Source organism: Lampris incognitus, chromosome 6 (assembly GCF_029633865.1).
Source record: "Lampris incognitus isolate fLamInc1 chromosome 6, fLamInc1.hap2, whole genome shotgun sequence".
Classification (NCBI taxonomy): domain Eukaryota; kingdom Metazoa; phylum Chordata; class Actinopteri; order Lampriformes; family Lampridae; genus Lampris; species Lampris incognitus.
In genome coordinates this window covers 22,798,953-22,814,128 of record NC_079216.1, presented here as the reverse complement: position 1 = coordinate 22,814,128, position 15,176 = coordinate 22,798,953, and positions in this window count along the sequence as shown.

Sequence of the window (15,176 nt, the reverse complement as noted above, 5' to 3'; positions counted from 1 at the left end):
GGCCATCTGCACTGTCCTCCTCATTGGACCCTGCGCAGTCAAGCAACTGACTGGTTGTACTGGACTCCTCACCCTGATCTAACTCAGGGAGGGGCAAGAAGTTGACCTCCAACAAACGGTTCCTGTGCACCACCCTGGTGTGCCCCTCTGCATCCTGAATCTTGTAGACGTGGATATTGGGGTTGACACCGACAACCGTGTACACTCCGTTCTCCCATTTGTCCGCCAACTTTCTCTTCCCTCGCTCACTCTGGTTCGCAACCAAAACACGATCCCCGACAGACAGGACAGTGCCCTTGGCATGTCTGTTGTACTGTCGCGCCTGATGCTGCTGCTCAGCCGTGGAGTGCTTCTGAGCGATCTCCATTGCACTCCTTAGACAGGAAAGCAGAGACTGAGCATAAGAGTCATAATCAACAACGTGAGGGTCATGCAAAACCTGCCTGAACATAACATCCACCGGCAGTCTTGGGACACGCCCATACATCAGGAAGAAAGGCGCGTAACCCGTGGTCTCGTGAACAGTGGCATTGTACGCGAGCGTGAGAGAATGGATCTGCTGAGGCCACTGTTGCTTCTGCTGAAGCGGAAGGGAACGGAGCATATTCCCCATCGTGCGATTAAACCGCTCTGTCCCGCCATTACCCATAGGATGGTAGGCCGTCGTGTGGGACTTCGCTACACCCGCCAACCTGAGAAGCTCTGCAATCAGGTTGCTCTCAAAGTTTGTGCCCTGGTCAGAATGTATTCTCTCCGGAAACCCGTAAACACAGAATACATGATCCCAGAGTTTCTTGGCGACCTGCTTCGCTGTCTGATTGGCGCAGGGGAATGCGTGAGCAAGCTTAGTGAAGTGGTCAGTAACCACTAGGACATCGACCGACCGCTGCTTACTGTCCTCAGCGGACCAGAAATCCATACACACAAGCTGCATCGGTGCGGAGGTTTTAATGCTCTCCAGGGGCGCGCAAGCAGCTGGCTCTGGGGTCTTCCCAAACACACATCTCCGACAGCATCTGACATATGCTCTGATATCCCTCTCCATGTCAGGCCAATAAAAACGCTGCCTTGCAAGAGAGAGAGTACGGTCCTGGCCCTGATGACCAGCGTGATCGTGGATGCCAGACAGTGCCTTGTCTTTCAGACTCAGAGGTAAAACATACTGAGACCTCCTCTGCTTGGACACTGGGTCCTTTGTCACCCTGTACAAGACACCATCATTGACTTCCAACTTCTCCCACTGTTTCAGCAGCCTGAGGACCTTCTGGTCAGCACCATGCCTCTCACGCCTCGATGGCCGCTTCCGAACAGCGACAAAGGGCAACACCTTGGAGATGCAGGGGTCCTGCTCCTGACTCAACCTGAGCTCCTCGGTGGATAACATTGGCAGTGTATCCTGACCACCCGACAGATGCTGAACGTGCTGGACCAAACTGAGTGCTGTGAATACTGATGCATCAGGCCAGTCACATTTGGCTTGACAAAAAGCCCTGACCTCAGCTGCATCACAAGCAAACCCAGATCGCGCACTACTCAGTGTTTGGGACTGGCAACTGAGTCTGAAAACATCCTGCACAGAGTCCCCCTCAACCCCGTCGGCTTCCTGAACAAGGGCCGGGTAGGGCTCCCTAAGTAGCCTCTGACTGACGGGCTTGGAAAAAGGGTCGCGACTCAATGCATCCGCCACCACGTTTTTCTTCCCTGGCAGGTGTTTGAGATCGAAGGTGTAAGACGCCAACTTAGACACCCAGCGGATCTCACACGCGTCAAGCTTCGGCTTCGTTAGGAGATAAGTCAGCGGATTATTATCTGTCCAAACGGTGAAGCTTTGACCCTTCAGCCAGTGGCTGAACTTTTCACAAACACTCCACTTCAGCGCCATGAACTCCAGTCTATGAGCTGGATACTTCCGCTGTGAGGCACTGAGGGACTTGCTTGCAAAACCAACAGGTCTGGCCTTGGACTCTCCTCGGGGCACTTGAGACAGCACCGCGCCGAGTCCGTCCAAAGACGCATCGACCGACAAAATGAAAGGCACCTCAAAGTCTGGATGGGCAAGCACCACACACTCCAGTAACATCGTCTTCAACAGATCAAATGCTTCCCCACATTCCACCGTCCAGTCTGCGGAGGTAAGCTTACGGAAGCTGCCATGGGGCTTCTTATCCTTAGCCGACCTCCCCCTCCTCTTTTGTCCAGCTGTAAGGGCGAACAGTGGCTTAGCCACGGAGGAGCAGTTCGGGAGGAAATGCTGGTAGTAAAATACCATACCAAGGAAAGATTTGATCCTACGAACAGAAGGCATGCACCCATCACCTTCCATGAGATCCTGCACTGTCATGTTGGAGATGACCTCTACTTTGGAGGGATCGACAGACACACCTCCGCCATCAACCACGTGGCCCAAAAACCGCACCCGCTTCTGCAGCAGATGACACTTCTTCGGAGCCAGTTTCAAGTTGTTCTCCCTCAACCTCTGAAACACAGTGCGGAGCCTCGACAGAGCCTCAACCTCTGACGGCGCGAAGACAAGAAGATCATCAAGATAGCACAAAAGCTTCGTGAAGTTCAGATCCCCAAAGATCCCAATCATCATTCTCATGAAGGCTGCAGGGCTATTACAAAGGCCCTGTGGCATGCGATTGTATTCATGCAACCCAAGGGGAGTCGTGAAAGCAGTGTACTTCTTGTCATCTTCATGCATTGGGATGTTGAAGAAGCCAGAGGTGAGGTCCATCGTACTAAAGAGGCAGTTACCACCCAGCGCGGCAAGACAGTCCGACTGGTGTGGCAAGGGATGAGCGTCTTTCAAGGTCCGAGCATTCAGCCATCTGAAATCAGTGCAGATCCGAAGCCCGCCATCCTTCTTCCATACCATAACCAGCGGTGAAGCGTATGCGCTCGAGGACTTCCGGATAATCCCTTTCTCCTCCATATCAGTGAGAACCTGTCTCAACTTCTGATAGTGGGCTGGGGGAACCCTCCTGTAGGGCAAGCGAAAGGGGCGCTCATCCACCAGATGGATGCGATGTGTGTATCCTGTGACCTCGTCACAGTCCAGAGAGTCCCTGGAGAAGATGTCATGGTACTCGGTGAGCAGCTGAGTGAGCTGGGACTTGCATGCCTCACTAACCTGACAGGAGCTGAGGTCAATGTCACTGAGTCCGAGCTCTGACAAACTCCTAGCCGGCTGGACAGGGGGACAGGCACTATCTGTGGCGTTGGACTCATGCCTCCCTGCAACTGATTGCAGTCCCTGGAAAACATTAAAGTCCTCAATCGCCAAGCATGGAAACACATCAGCCAACTTGCAGTTCCTTTTCAGTGTGATGGCTTTGTCAGATGGATTGACAACAGTCATGGGTACCCACCTATCACCCCAGAGCGGTGTGACAAGTCGACCTACGAGGACACTGCGTGGCATGGCCTTGGAGTCTGTCGGCTCCACAACAACAGTGCTTCCAGCTGACATAGGCACCTTAGCAGGAAGTCTGCCCCAGACTAAGTGCTCGTGCCTCGGTAAGAGTGTCACGGCCTGGGTGAGCTTAACAGTACCTATCTTCTCAGGAACTGCACCACCCCTCCAGCGCTCTACATTCGTGAACATGGACAAGAACTGTTCAACGTCAGGACTAGACGGATGTTCCTGTCTGGACGCGATGTCCCAGTACTCAGTACCACTCTTGAGTACATGGGCCACATGTTTAATGACGTTTGTGCCGACTATCAGATCATCATGCTGACCGGGCACGACCAGAGTGGGTATGACAAAGGAAACACCATAAAGCTGCATGTTGAGGTCATAAAAACCATCAGGCCTAGTCTCCAGACCACCGCAGCCAATCAAGACAATGTTCTCTTCAGGCTGCTGCTTCTCAGGTAAAACACCCCCAGAGCGGAGCTTCTCTACTGCATTTTCACTGATACTGCATGACATAGAGCCAGTATCCAACATGCCATTAAGCTGCACACTCTGGTTGATAAGAACAGGAGCATAGAACAAGTCACTGAAAGCCTGAATCCTCTGTGTCGCCTGAATGACCATACGCGAACCCTGAGGTGCTTTGGCACACTTGTCTTCATACAAGTGAGCCAGGTCGGAGACATCAGTGAGGGATACATCTACATTACCCACACCATCCCTCTCTAGGTGTGGGTTTAGTAGTTTAACGGACGAGACTGACGACCAGCTCTTCCACCAGGCTGAGAACGGAGCTGGTTGGGCGGCTGAGGGTGAGGACAGTCCCTCTTCCAATGACCAGGAGACAAACAGTTTATACATCGGTTCTCCCGGCTGCAGTGGGAAAATGTGGAGTGATCCGGAGACTTACAAACCCTGCACAACCTCTGCGGTGCGTCTGACACCTGCCCTGCGGCGCTAGCTGGCGGTTGAGTCTGCGTCGGTGTCCGGACTGCAGCGCTAACTGGAACCTGAGTCTGCATTTTGACCAAACGGTCTAGCAAGCTCACCAAACTCCTCATATAATCATCACCGCCAGAGACAGGTGCAGGAGACGGTGTAGGAGACCTTGCACAAAATGGTATAGGAGATGACGCATGAGCCGGGACGGGAGATAGCACCACCGGCACGGTCGTGTTCAAGTCGGGAGCCATGTCGACTACAGGGACATGAACCTGTGAATGGAACCTACGCTCTACCGCGCCTGCTTCACGTTGTCCACCTGCAGCAACACGGGACTTCCTCTCCAGCATGTGCTCATCAAGCCTCTCCTGGATCTCGCTAGCAGACCATTTCCCTGCGGACTTGAACTTAAAAACATTGGCAAGAGACTGATCTGGACAGTGTTTGATAAACATCATGCTTACCTCGTGGCTTGGCTCTTCAATACTACGGCCCTGCCACTTCAAGCATTCGTCAGCCACCTCCACTGTCTTATTAAGCCTAATCCAATACTCCATAGCGTCCTCACCTGGCTTGGGCAGCGTACTGTAAAAGTCCGCCAGGGGCATGCTCGAGTATGTGAAGTCACTAAAGTGTTGCTTCAGTACATCAAAAATAATGTGGGGGTTCGCTATGTGGTCGACAGATGTGTTGCGCAGCTTTATCCTCACCACGTCCCCTGCTTTCCCCATAAGCTTAGCTAGAATCTCATGTGACTGCTCACTAACTGGAATGGCTCGCTTCCTCAAATACAAAGTCATAAGGCTCTCCCACTCATGAACTGTAAACTTATCAGAGCTATCGCCCCTGAAAATAGGAGGCTCCCTAGCGTCTGTCTGCATTACTACTCTAACACTAGGAGCTGTCTCCGAACACGGTTCAGCAGACCTAGCACTGTCTGTGTGTGTGTTTCTAAGCATTTGTGTTTCCTGCAGCTTAGCAGTGATTGACTCTCCTATCTTCTCTGCTAACCGAGTAATGAGCATGGCTAACTCACCCACTGGCTGCTCGCTGTTACCCAGCACAGCCCCTTCGCTGATAACTGGCCTGGCCCATTCTACGTAGCGTGTGGAGGTGAACTGAGGAGTGCCAAATGTGGTCGGGTCTCTAGGTCCTGGTGCTCTGGTGTCTGGTTCCCCGCCCTCTAAGAGCTGCCCGAAACTCCTACCTACACCTAGCCGTAAACCCCCACCCACATCTAACTGGTACCCCCTCTCCATAGCACACTGGCGATCCAAAAGATCCTGATCAGCAATGTTACCCCCACCTACGTACGAACCACCCTCTGCCATGTTCCTACCTCTAACACTCAGATAAAATAAAAAATAAAATAAAAAAGTGAAAAGCTCAATTCATTTAAATAATTGAATCTAGAAATCACTAAGAGATTGAAACAATCACACACAATCAACAAATTCACCAATAGATTAATCACATATGCACATATCCAGTAGTTTAGATCAATAGATTATTCACACGAGTCCTTCAATCACATCAACATTAACCTTTTTTTTTTCGTGTGTTTTTCTTCCTTCAGTATATACAAATGTCCTGTTCACAAGCCCAGTCCATGGTAACCACAGCTATGACTGTTCAGTGTCCACACAGCTCAACTCCAGTCCACTGTAACATGAGTGTACAGTCTATAGAAATACCTGAGGACGTCTGGGGCTTGATGACGACAGCAGCCTCCCGCGGCGAGCAACTGATGTCACTCTCAGAATCCAGGAGGGTCACGGCACCAATGTAACGGGGGCAGTCCTATGCTGTTCTCTGCTGGTCAGCCTGCTGCACGCCCGTCACTTCCATCATCAGCTCTGCGTTGTGTTCTATTTTCGGTGGGGTCCCAGGTGTTATGGGGGGCCCTCAGTCTCTCATCATCATCATCATCATCATAATCAAGGAAGGAGGGGGGACACACAGGACTCTATTTGGCTCACCTTGCCATTTATTTTGGTTTCAAACCCTTCGACAACCGTCCAGTCCTCCAGCGGGAGCGGTGTTTCTTACGGACGTGGGGGTCGAAGTTCAACCACTGCCCGGACTCCACTCGTGTGCGTTAGAAGTAGAAACCGTCCACGGGACTCCGATGTAAGAAAGGATAAACAAGTATTTTATCCCACAGCTTGCAGTATCTTCTTACAGGGATACTCAAGGTTACGTTCTCCTCAACCCGCAAAACTGTCCCACGGTAAGAAACACGCGTGGCTCGGCTCGATTGCTGCTTGAGACTCCTCCCACAAAACAAAAATGGCCTCTCCCGCGTTCCGTCTTCCGTGTACCCATAAGACCTCTCTCTTAAAACGACAGTACACGTATATGACGGTCGTTGTAAAACACATAAAAGTAAATAATGACATAAAATAAAATGTAGTAAACACAAATAACAGCACACAGACAGGATTTGGTGATATTTCATACTCAAACAAAATAAAATAAAAACATTAATTTTAACCTGGTTACATATTCCATTCGGTTTCATGAAAAACTCAAACTCTGCGCTCGTGAAACAGGTTCCATTATCTGAAACTAGAATTTTTGGTAGTCCAAAGACACTGAAGCTCTGACGTAGTTTCTCGATTGTCGCTTGTGATGTGGCTGATTTCACGGGGGAGATGTCCATCCACTTTGAATGTGCGTCCACGATCAGTAGGAACATTTCTCCCATGAAAGGTCCTGCGTAGTCCACATGAATCCTGGACCAAGGCTCCTCCGGCCACTCCCAGGGGTGTAACGGTGCGGCGGGTGGTGCCTTCTGGTGTGTTTGACACTCCTCACATGACTTAAACTCCTTCTCCACATCCTGATCCATACCAGGCCACCACACATACGATCTGGCGAGCCCCTTCATTCTCGTCATCCCTGCGTGTGTCTGGTGTAGTATCTTCAGTATGGTGTCTCTGCCTTTGGTCGGTATGATTACTCTCGCTCCCCAGAGCACACAACCATCTCACACTCAACTCCCTTCTCCTCTGATGATACAGCTTGAGGCGAGTCTCTGTCTCGGCAGGCCATCCTTTCAGGACGTACTCGTGAACTCGGGATAGTGTGACATCCTTAGCTGTCCAGCGCTTGATCTGGTTAGTGTTCAGGAGTGTGTCATCCAGTAGATCCATCATTAAGACGTGTTCCGTGGTGTCACCCTCCTGTCCTGTCTCCGGCACTGGCAGTCTGCTGAACGCGCCCGCATTGGCGTGTTGTTTTCCTGGCTTGTAGAGCATTTTGTATTCATACGCACTCAGGTACACAGCCCATCTCGGTGAACCCATTTGTGGAATAGCTTTCTTCTCGTTGAACAGGTAGATTAGCGGTTTGTGATCTGTATAGATGGTGAAAGCTCTTCCATACAAGTACTTACGGAACTTCTGGATGCCGAAGATGACAGCTAAGCCTTCTTTGTCGAGTTGCGAGTATCCTTTTTCCGCTGGGAAAAGTGTGCGAGACATGAACCCCACGGGTCGCTCACATCCAACCTCCATCCGCTGGGATAGCACAGCGCCCACGCCGTAAGGCGAGGCATCACAGGACAGGATCACGTCTCGGTCTGCACTGTAATGCACCAGCACTGCTTTTGAGTTGAGCAAGTCCTTTGATTTTTGAAAAGCTTCATCTTGCTGCTTTTTCCACGTCCAGCGCACATCTTGTCTCAAAAGTTCGTGGAGAGGGGCGAGCAGGGTTGCCAGGTTTGGAAGGAATTTGTTGTAGTAATTTAGTAAACCTAAATAAGACTTGAGTTCTGTGACGTTTGTGGGGGTCGGAGCTTTCAGGATGGCTTTTACTTTTTCTTGACCGGGTGGAGCCGCTGCGCGTCCACTCTGTTTCCCAGATACTCAACCTCCCCTTGCATGAAGGTGCATTTGCTACTCCTCAAACGCAACCCAGCCTCTCTCAACCTAGTCAGCACAGCGTCCAGATTTCTCAGGTGATCAGCTTCGTCGACGCCACTGACTAAGATGTCATCTAGATATACTGCTACGTAACAAACTCTCCATTGTCCTTTGGAAAATGGCTGGTGCGGACGCCACCCCAAAAGGAAGTCTATTGTACGTGAACAACCCTCGGTGAGTATTCACTGTCAAGTATTTCTTGGATTCCTCGTCCATGCGCCAGTAATGAGAGACGACATCAATGAATCACACAAAGCAGATGGTAACGTGCGGCAGCGGCCATTTAGTTAACACAGGAAGAACAACCGAGACTGCAACGTAGGCAGACCGGAGGGGAGGCTTGGTAACTATAGCAACCACAACCAATACAGGCGTCACCCCTTTTTTTTTCCAAAAGAAAGACCCCCCCCCTTTACACAGTACAACAATAACACCACAGAACACCAGGCAACATCACAGCTCAGGCTATATAACTAGACCTGTAAGGTAAGACAAAACATTATCGCCAGTACACGCAACCAACTGGCCTGAAGTTCCAAGTCCTCTAAATGCCGCGGCAAGCGCCGGCGACGCTCCGAGCGTCGAGGTGCAGCATCAGGTGCAAGAGCAGGCACACACTAGCCAGGGGAGCTCCCTCCAGGCTCGACCTCGACGGGAGGCACAGTCTCATCCCCCAGCCTCATATCGTTATCACAAGGCAGGCAAGGTGCAGGTGGGGGCTCGGCAATGGCTGGCGGTATGTCAGGGCAGTGCGGGGCAGGGTTGTCCAAGTCCTCATCAGACGCGAAATCGTCCGCGAGGGGTTCAGAGGCTGTAGAGGGACCTTCCACTTTGTAGCAGTCACCCAGCCTGACCCTGTAGGAGGTGCGACGGAGTTGAGACCCCGTGAACTTCTGGATATTGCACCATGAACCATCCACGCTCGTAACGAGGTACCTGTCGCGGGCCTTTGACTTATTCCGGTCACCATACCGGTACATCAGTTCACCAGGTCGAATGGCGGGAGGCACGGCCACACGACCAGAGGGCACCTTTGACTTCATGCTGTACGGATGGTTGGTGACACGCTCCGAGTGTTGTTTCAAGATAAGGTCCTGGTCGACCACAGGCAACTGCCTATGGGAGAACTGGTCACGCTGAAGCAGCATTTCACGGGCAGACAATCCACGCGACCTAACACGACTGTTCAGGTTGGCCGTAGCGACAGAGAGTAACAGGGGAGTAACAGCCCTTAGACTCGGGACGAAGAATCTCCCCCTGAATCTCTTGAACAGCCTTCTCCACCACTGGGTTGTTATTGACATTCTTGGCGTTGCCCACCTCAACAACTAGTCTGTGCATAGCGAGGGCCCCATCCGCTGCCAATGCAGCAAAACCAGGGGCAGGGTCCGTCCTGATCACAGCAAAGAGGCCGTTGAGAGGGCACAGACCCACACATAAGCGGGTTAAAGCGTCCCTGAGAGTGTCTCTGCGCTCGTCGTCAATGAGACTCCGTCTGAGGTCGGAGCACTCTGCCTGTATGGCAAGCCAGGCCGACCTGTTGGTGAAGGGCAGAGGTAGGACAGGTCCCATGTAGACCCTGGCCTGGAACGGACCCACAGCGCCGTTATATCCTTCAAAGTAGGAATCAAACACTACATCAAATTCTCTATGCAGGGCGCGGAACTCATCTCTGATGTCAGCAGGCATGATGTTATCTGGGTCCAGAGCGACAAGGTCAGAGGACAAGGCTGACATGGTGACGGGACATATGTGGCGCGGACACAGCATAGGTGGTGGCTTTTCTGGACCAGCCGCGGCTCGCCAGTGAGATTTGGGACACGGATCTTCCCGGACACACCCTGTAGCAAAGTTGGGGCAGGCCACTGCTGTGTGTCAGACTGGTCACATGAGACAGCGACGTGTGGTTCAACAGCCAGCTCACTGTCCACATTGCACAACTCAGGAGGCAGCTCAAGCTCGATGTACTCCCCTGGCCACACAGTAGATTTATCCGGAGCGCGGAGCACGTGCCGTATGGCATGCCTGTCCATCGGTGTTTGGAGGGTGCCGTAGCGGTATATATCCTCGCCCAAGCAGATTTGGTGTTTGGCTGGTCTGATGGAGACGCCATTCTTTTCCATAAAGGGAATTCAAGCCAGGATGTCAGATTCGAGATTCTCAACAAGGCCCTCAAAATAGAGGTCATGGCCATCTCTCTGGAAGTGTGTCCGTGTCTCTCCCAATACTTTCACAAGGGACGAGCCATCTGCTTGGAATGCGGACTACATAATTCCTGTGATGGTGACGCCCAGCCTGGTTGCGCATGAGGCCCTCATCATGTTGCCTATTGCCCCACTATCAACGGTGAGACGCACAGGGCAGTGTCAATGGAAGGCATCGAGGTAAGGGGACTGTTTGATAAGTACACGTTTCACACCATTAGATGGCGCTGGCTCCCCACTAACGCACTCCTCTACCTCATCATCAGTCTCGACCTGCTCTCCCAAAACCTGGCGCGACTTTGCCATGTACATTTTATCTTGGGGGGGCAGAAAGGAACATTTGCTGAGGAAATGATTATCAGGCCTGCTGTTATGCTCGCGCACCAGAACCTGACCCGTGTGGCGAAACCCAAGACAGACAGACACGAGATGACTTCAAAATCTACAAAGGGAGGTTTTATTGTGGGAGGGAAATGTATGGTGAAAAAAAGGCGTTCTGTTAGTGGGATGTGTGAATAAACTATGTGTGGTGTCCCGTGGTTTGCGTGTAACTATGTGTGAGTGTTTTTAGCCAATGTGTGGTGCGGTATGTAAATGACCAGGAGGTGTTGAAAAAATGTGCGTGCACCTGGCGAGAAAGTCCAGTCCGTGATCCAAGAGAGGTTGTCTGAGAAAGTCCAGGTCCGAGATCCGGGAAGTCGAGTCCGAAAGGAGGGGTCCAGATAGAGGGACAAGGGGGGAGATCGCAGGAGAGGTCCGGAGAGAAACGTGACGGTCGCTGGGGACGAGGGAGCCGTGGAAATCGCGGAGGGAGAGTCTTGGGAGGAAACAGAGACACGAAGATAAGACACTGGGGAATAAACAGAATGCAAGGAATGCTGGAGGGCTTGTCAGAACTTCACCGCAGGGTTCAGTACGTCGAAGCACTGAGAGACGTTCTGGGAGGCTTCTTGTAGAAGGCTGCCTGATTGCCACAGGTGTGCCTGATGGATGATGGCAAACACCTGGTGCAGTGCAGCGCTCGTCTCCTCAGAGTGCGAGCCGAGCGCTCGGATGTTTCCGGCACGTCCGAGCTGGGGGAGTGGCTTGAACGTGCCGGGGAGGCAGCTCGGGGCGGTGTAACCACAACAGGACCCCCCCTCCTACGGGAGACACCGGGCGACCGTCCGGTGGCGTTGGGGTGGGCCCGATAGAACTCCTCCAGGAGTGCGGGGTCGGCCAGGTAGGACCGGGGAACCCAGCTGCGGTCCTCGGGCCCATAGCCAACCCAGTCCACCAGGTATTGGTACCCACGCCCCCGGCGGCGTACGGCGAGCAGCTGGTCGACATCCCAGACCATGTCACCACCGTCGAGGACCCTGGGGGGTGGAGGAGCTTGGACAGGGGGAGACAGGGGGCTGGTGGCTACCGGTTTGAGGCGCGAGACATGGAAGACGGGATGGATCTTGAGTGAGGTAGGGAGATGGAGACGCACCGCCGAAGGGTTGACGATGCGGTCGATGGTGTAGGGACCAACGTAGCGGGGAGCCAGCTTCTGGTTGAGGGTAGGGAGGGGCAGGTCCCGGGCCAGGAGCCATACCCTCTGGCCAGGTCGATAAGCTGGGGCCGGCACTCTCCGCCGGTTGGCGCTGCGCCGGGCCCGCTCTGTAGCTCGCAACATAGCGGCCCGGGCGGTCTTCCAAACGCGCCGACATCGGCGGAGATGGGCCCTCGTGGACGGGACCGCCACCCCCAACTCCTGATGGGGGAACAGAGGGGGTTGATAGCCAAGGGAACACTCGAAGGGGGACAAACCGGTAGCCGAACTCTCCATGGAGTTGAGAGAGTACTCCACCCAGGGCAGGTACTTGCTCCAGGAGGCGGGGTTGCTGGTGGTAACGCAACGCAAAGCCGCCTCCAGGGCTTGATTGGCCCGCTCTGCCTGCCCATTGGTCTGGGGGTGATACCCGGAGGAGAGGCTGACCGTGGCCCCAATCCCCTTACAGAAGGCTTGCCATACCTTCGAAGTGAACTGGGGACCACGGTCAGAGACAATGTCCAGGGGAATCGCATGGGGTCGGACGACGTGGGAGACGAGAAGGTCCGCCGTCTCGGCCGCAGAGGGGAGTTTGGTGAGGGCAACAAAGTGGACGGCCCTGGAAAACCGGTCGACAATGGTCAGAATGGTGTCATTGCCTTGGGACACGGGGAGGCCAGTTACAAAGTCCAAGGCAATGTGGGACCAAGGTCGGCCGGGGACAGGAAGGGGGCGCAGGAGACCTGCTGGAGGGCGATGGAGAGCCTTGCTGCGGGCGCAGGTGGTACAGGCTGCCACGAACTCTCTGGTGTCTGCCTCCATGGTGGGCCACCAGAAACCCCTGCGGATGAAGGCCGCCGTTCGGTAGACACCGGGGTGGCAGGCAAGATGGCTGGAGTGGCCCCACTCCAGCACCTGGGGCCGGACAGAGGGAGGCACAAATAGCCGGTTCCGAGGTCCATTGCCTGGGCGCGCTGGGCCCTTCTCACCACTGATTCGATGGCCCAGGTGACGACACCCACCACCCGGGCCGGGGGAAGGATAGTGTCTGGGGCGTCAGGGGACCCCTCGGGAAACAGACGGGAGAGGGCGTCTGCCCTGACGTTCTTGGTGCCCGGGCAGTAGGTGAGGGTGAAGTCGAACCGGCTGAAGAAGAGAGCCCAGCGCGCCTGCCTGGGGTTGAGCCTCTTAGCCGTCCGTACGTAGGTCAGGTTCTTGTGATCGGACCATACGATGAACGGCTGCCCTGCTCCCTCCAGCCAGTGTCTCCGTCCCTCTAGGGCGGCGTGGACGGCCAGCAACTCCCTGTTGCCGATGTCATAATTCTTCTCCGCAGGACTGAAACGCCGGGAGAAGAAGGCGCACGGGTGGATCTTCTGGTCCTCCTCCGACCGCTGGGAGAGGACGGCTCCGATGCCCGTGTCCGATGCGTCTACCTCCACGATGAACTGCCTGCACGGGTCCGGGTGGGCGAGCACCGGAGCCGTTGTGAACAGCCTCTTCAGGGCCAAGAAGGCGGCTTCTGCCTCCGAGGTCCAGGAGAAGGGGCGGAGGTTGGAGGTGAGTGCAGTGAGGGGGGCGGCCACACGGCTGAACCCCCTGATGAAGCGCCGGTAGAAGTTTGCAAACCCCAGGAAGCGCTGGAGTTGCGTCCTGTTGGTGGGACGTGCCCACTCCTCCACCGCTCGGGTCTTCCTGGGGTCAGTGCGGACGAGCCCCTTCTCCACGATGTGGCCAAGGAACTCCACGGAGGCGGAGTGGAAAACGCACTTCTCGGCTTTCACGAAGAGCCTGTTCTCCAGCAGCCGTTGGAAGACCAGGCGGACATGCTGGTGGTGTTCCTCCTCAGTCCTGGAGAACACGAGGATGTCATCCAGGTACACCACCGCGAACGTGTTCAGCATGTCCCGGAGCACGTCGTTGACCAATGCCTGGAAGACGGCCGGGGCGTTGGTGAGGCCGAAGGGCATAACGAGGTACTCGAAATGCCCTAGGTGGGTGTTGAAGGCCGTCTTCCATTCATCCCCTTCCCGGATGCGCACCAGGTGGTACGCGCTGCGCAGGTCCAGCTTCGTGAACACCGTGGCGTGAGTGAGTGGCTCGAACGTGGAACTCATAAGGGGGAGTGGATATTTATTTTTCACCGTGATATTATTTAGCATTCGATAATCTATGCAAGGCCTCAGGCTGCCCTCCTTCTTTGCCACAAAAAAGAAGCCCGCTGCCACCGGGGAAGACGAGGGCCTTATGATTCCTGAGGCCAGGGACTCTGTGATATAATTGCGCATAGCCTCCTTCTCCGGGACGGAGAGGTTATACAACCGACCGGTGGGAAGGGCGGCCCCGGGAAAGAGATCCATGGCACAATCATAGGGACGGTGAGGGGGGAGGGAAAGTGCACTGTCTTTACTAAATACAGGGGCTAAATCGTGATAAATGGAAGGAACACCAGTGAGATCCGTGGGAGGAGGCACGGGTCTGAGGCCGCTGGACGGGGAGTGGGCGGAGCGAAGGCAGTTGGCATGACACGCAACGCTCCAACCCAAAATCCGCCCAGTAGACCAAGAGATGTAGGGATCGTGCCGTTCCAACCACGGTCTTCCTAACACCAGGGGCGCTGTGGGGGCGTGCAAAACCAAGAAACGGATAGCTTCCACGTGATTACCCGAAACAGTGAGGGAAGCAGTGCTGTGTGTGATCTTACCAAGTGAACGACCATCTAGGGCTCGGGCTGTGTCTAGGGGGACGAGTGGAATGCCGGCCTGCCGGGCCAGCGAGTTGTCCATCAAACACTCGTCCGCCCCCGAATCCAGGAGTGCACCAACAGACAGTGAGTGGTTACCCCAGGTGAGAGTGACCGGAAAAAGGTGGTTGTGCTCCTTCTTGGGCTGGGGCTGAGGAAGGGTCGTCAGGCTCACTAGGACACCCCTCACTACTGAGCCGGGTCTTTTTGGGCGAGTCGGGCAGGCCTTGATATAGTGGCCCGACCTCCCGCAGTAGAGGCAGAGGTGGCCATGCATCCTCTGCTCTCTAACCTCCAGCGAGAGCCGTGACCGACCCAACTGCATGGGCTCCTCCTCCGGCCTGGATCCAGAAGCCACCCAGGGTTGCGAGGGGGAGTGTGAGGGTGGAGAGAGCCCACGGGACGCTGACCCAGGGAAGGCACC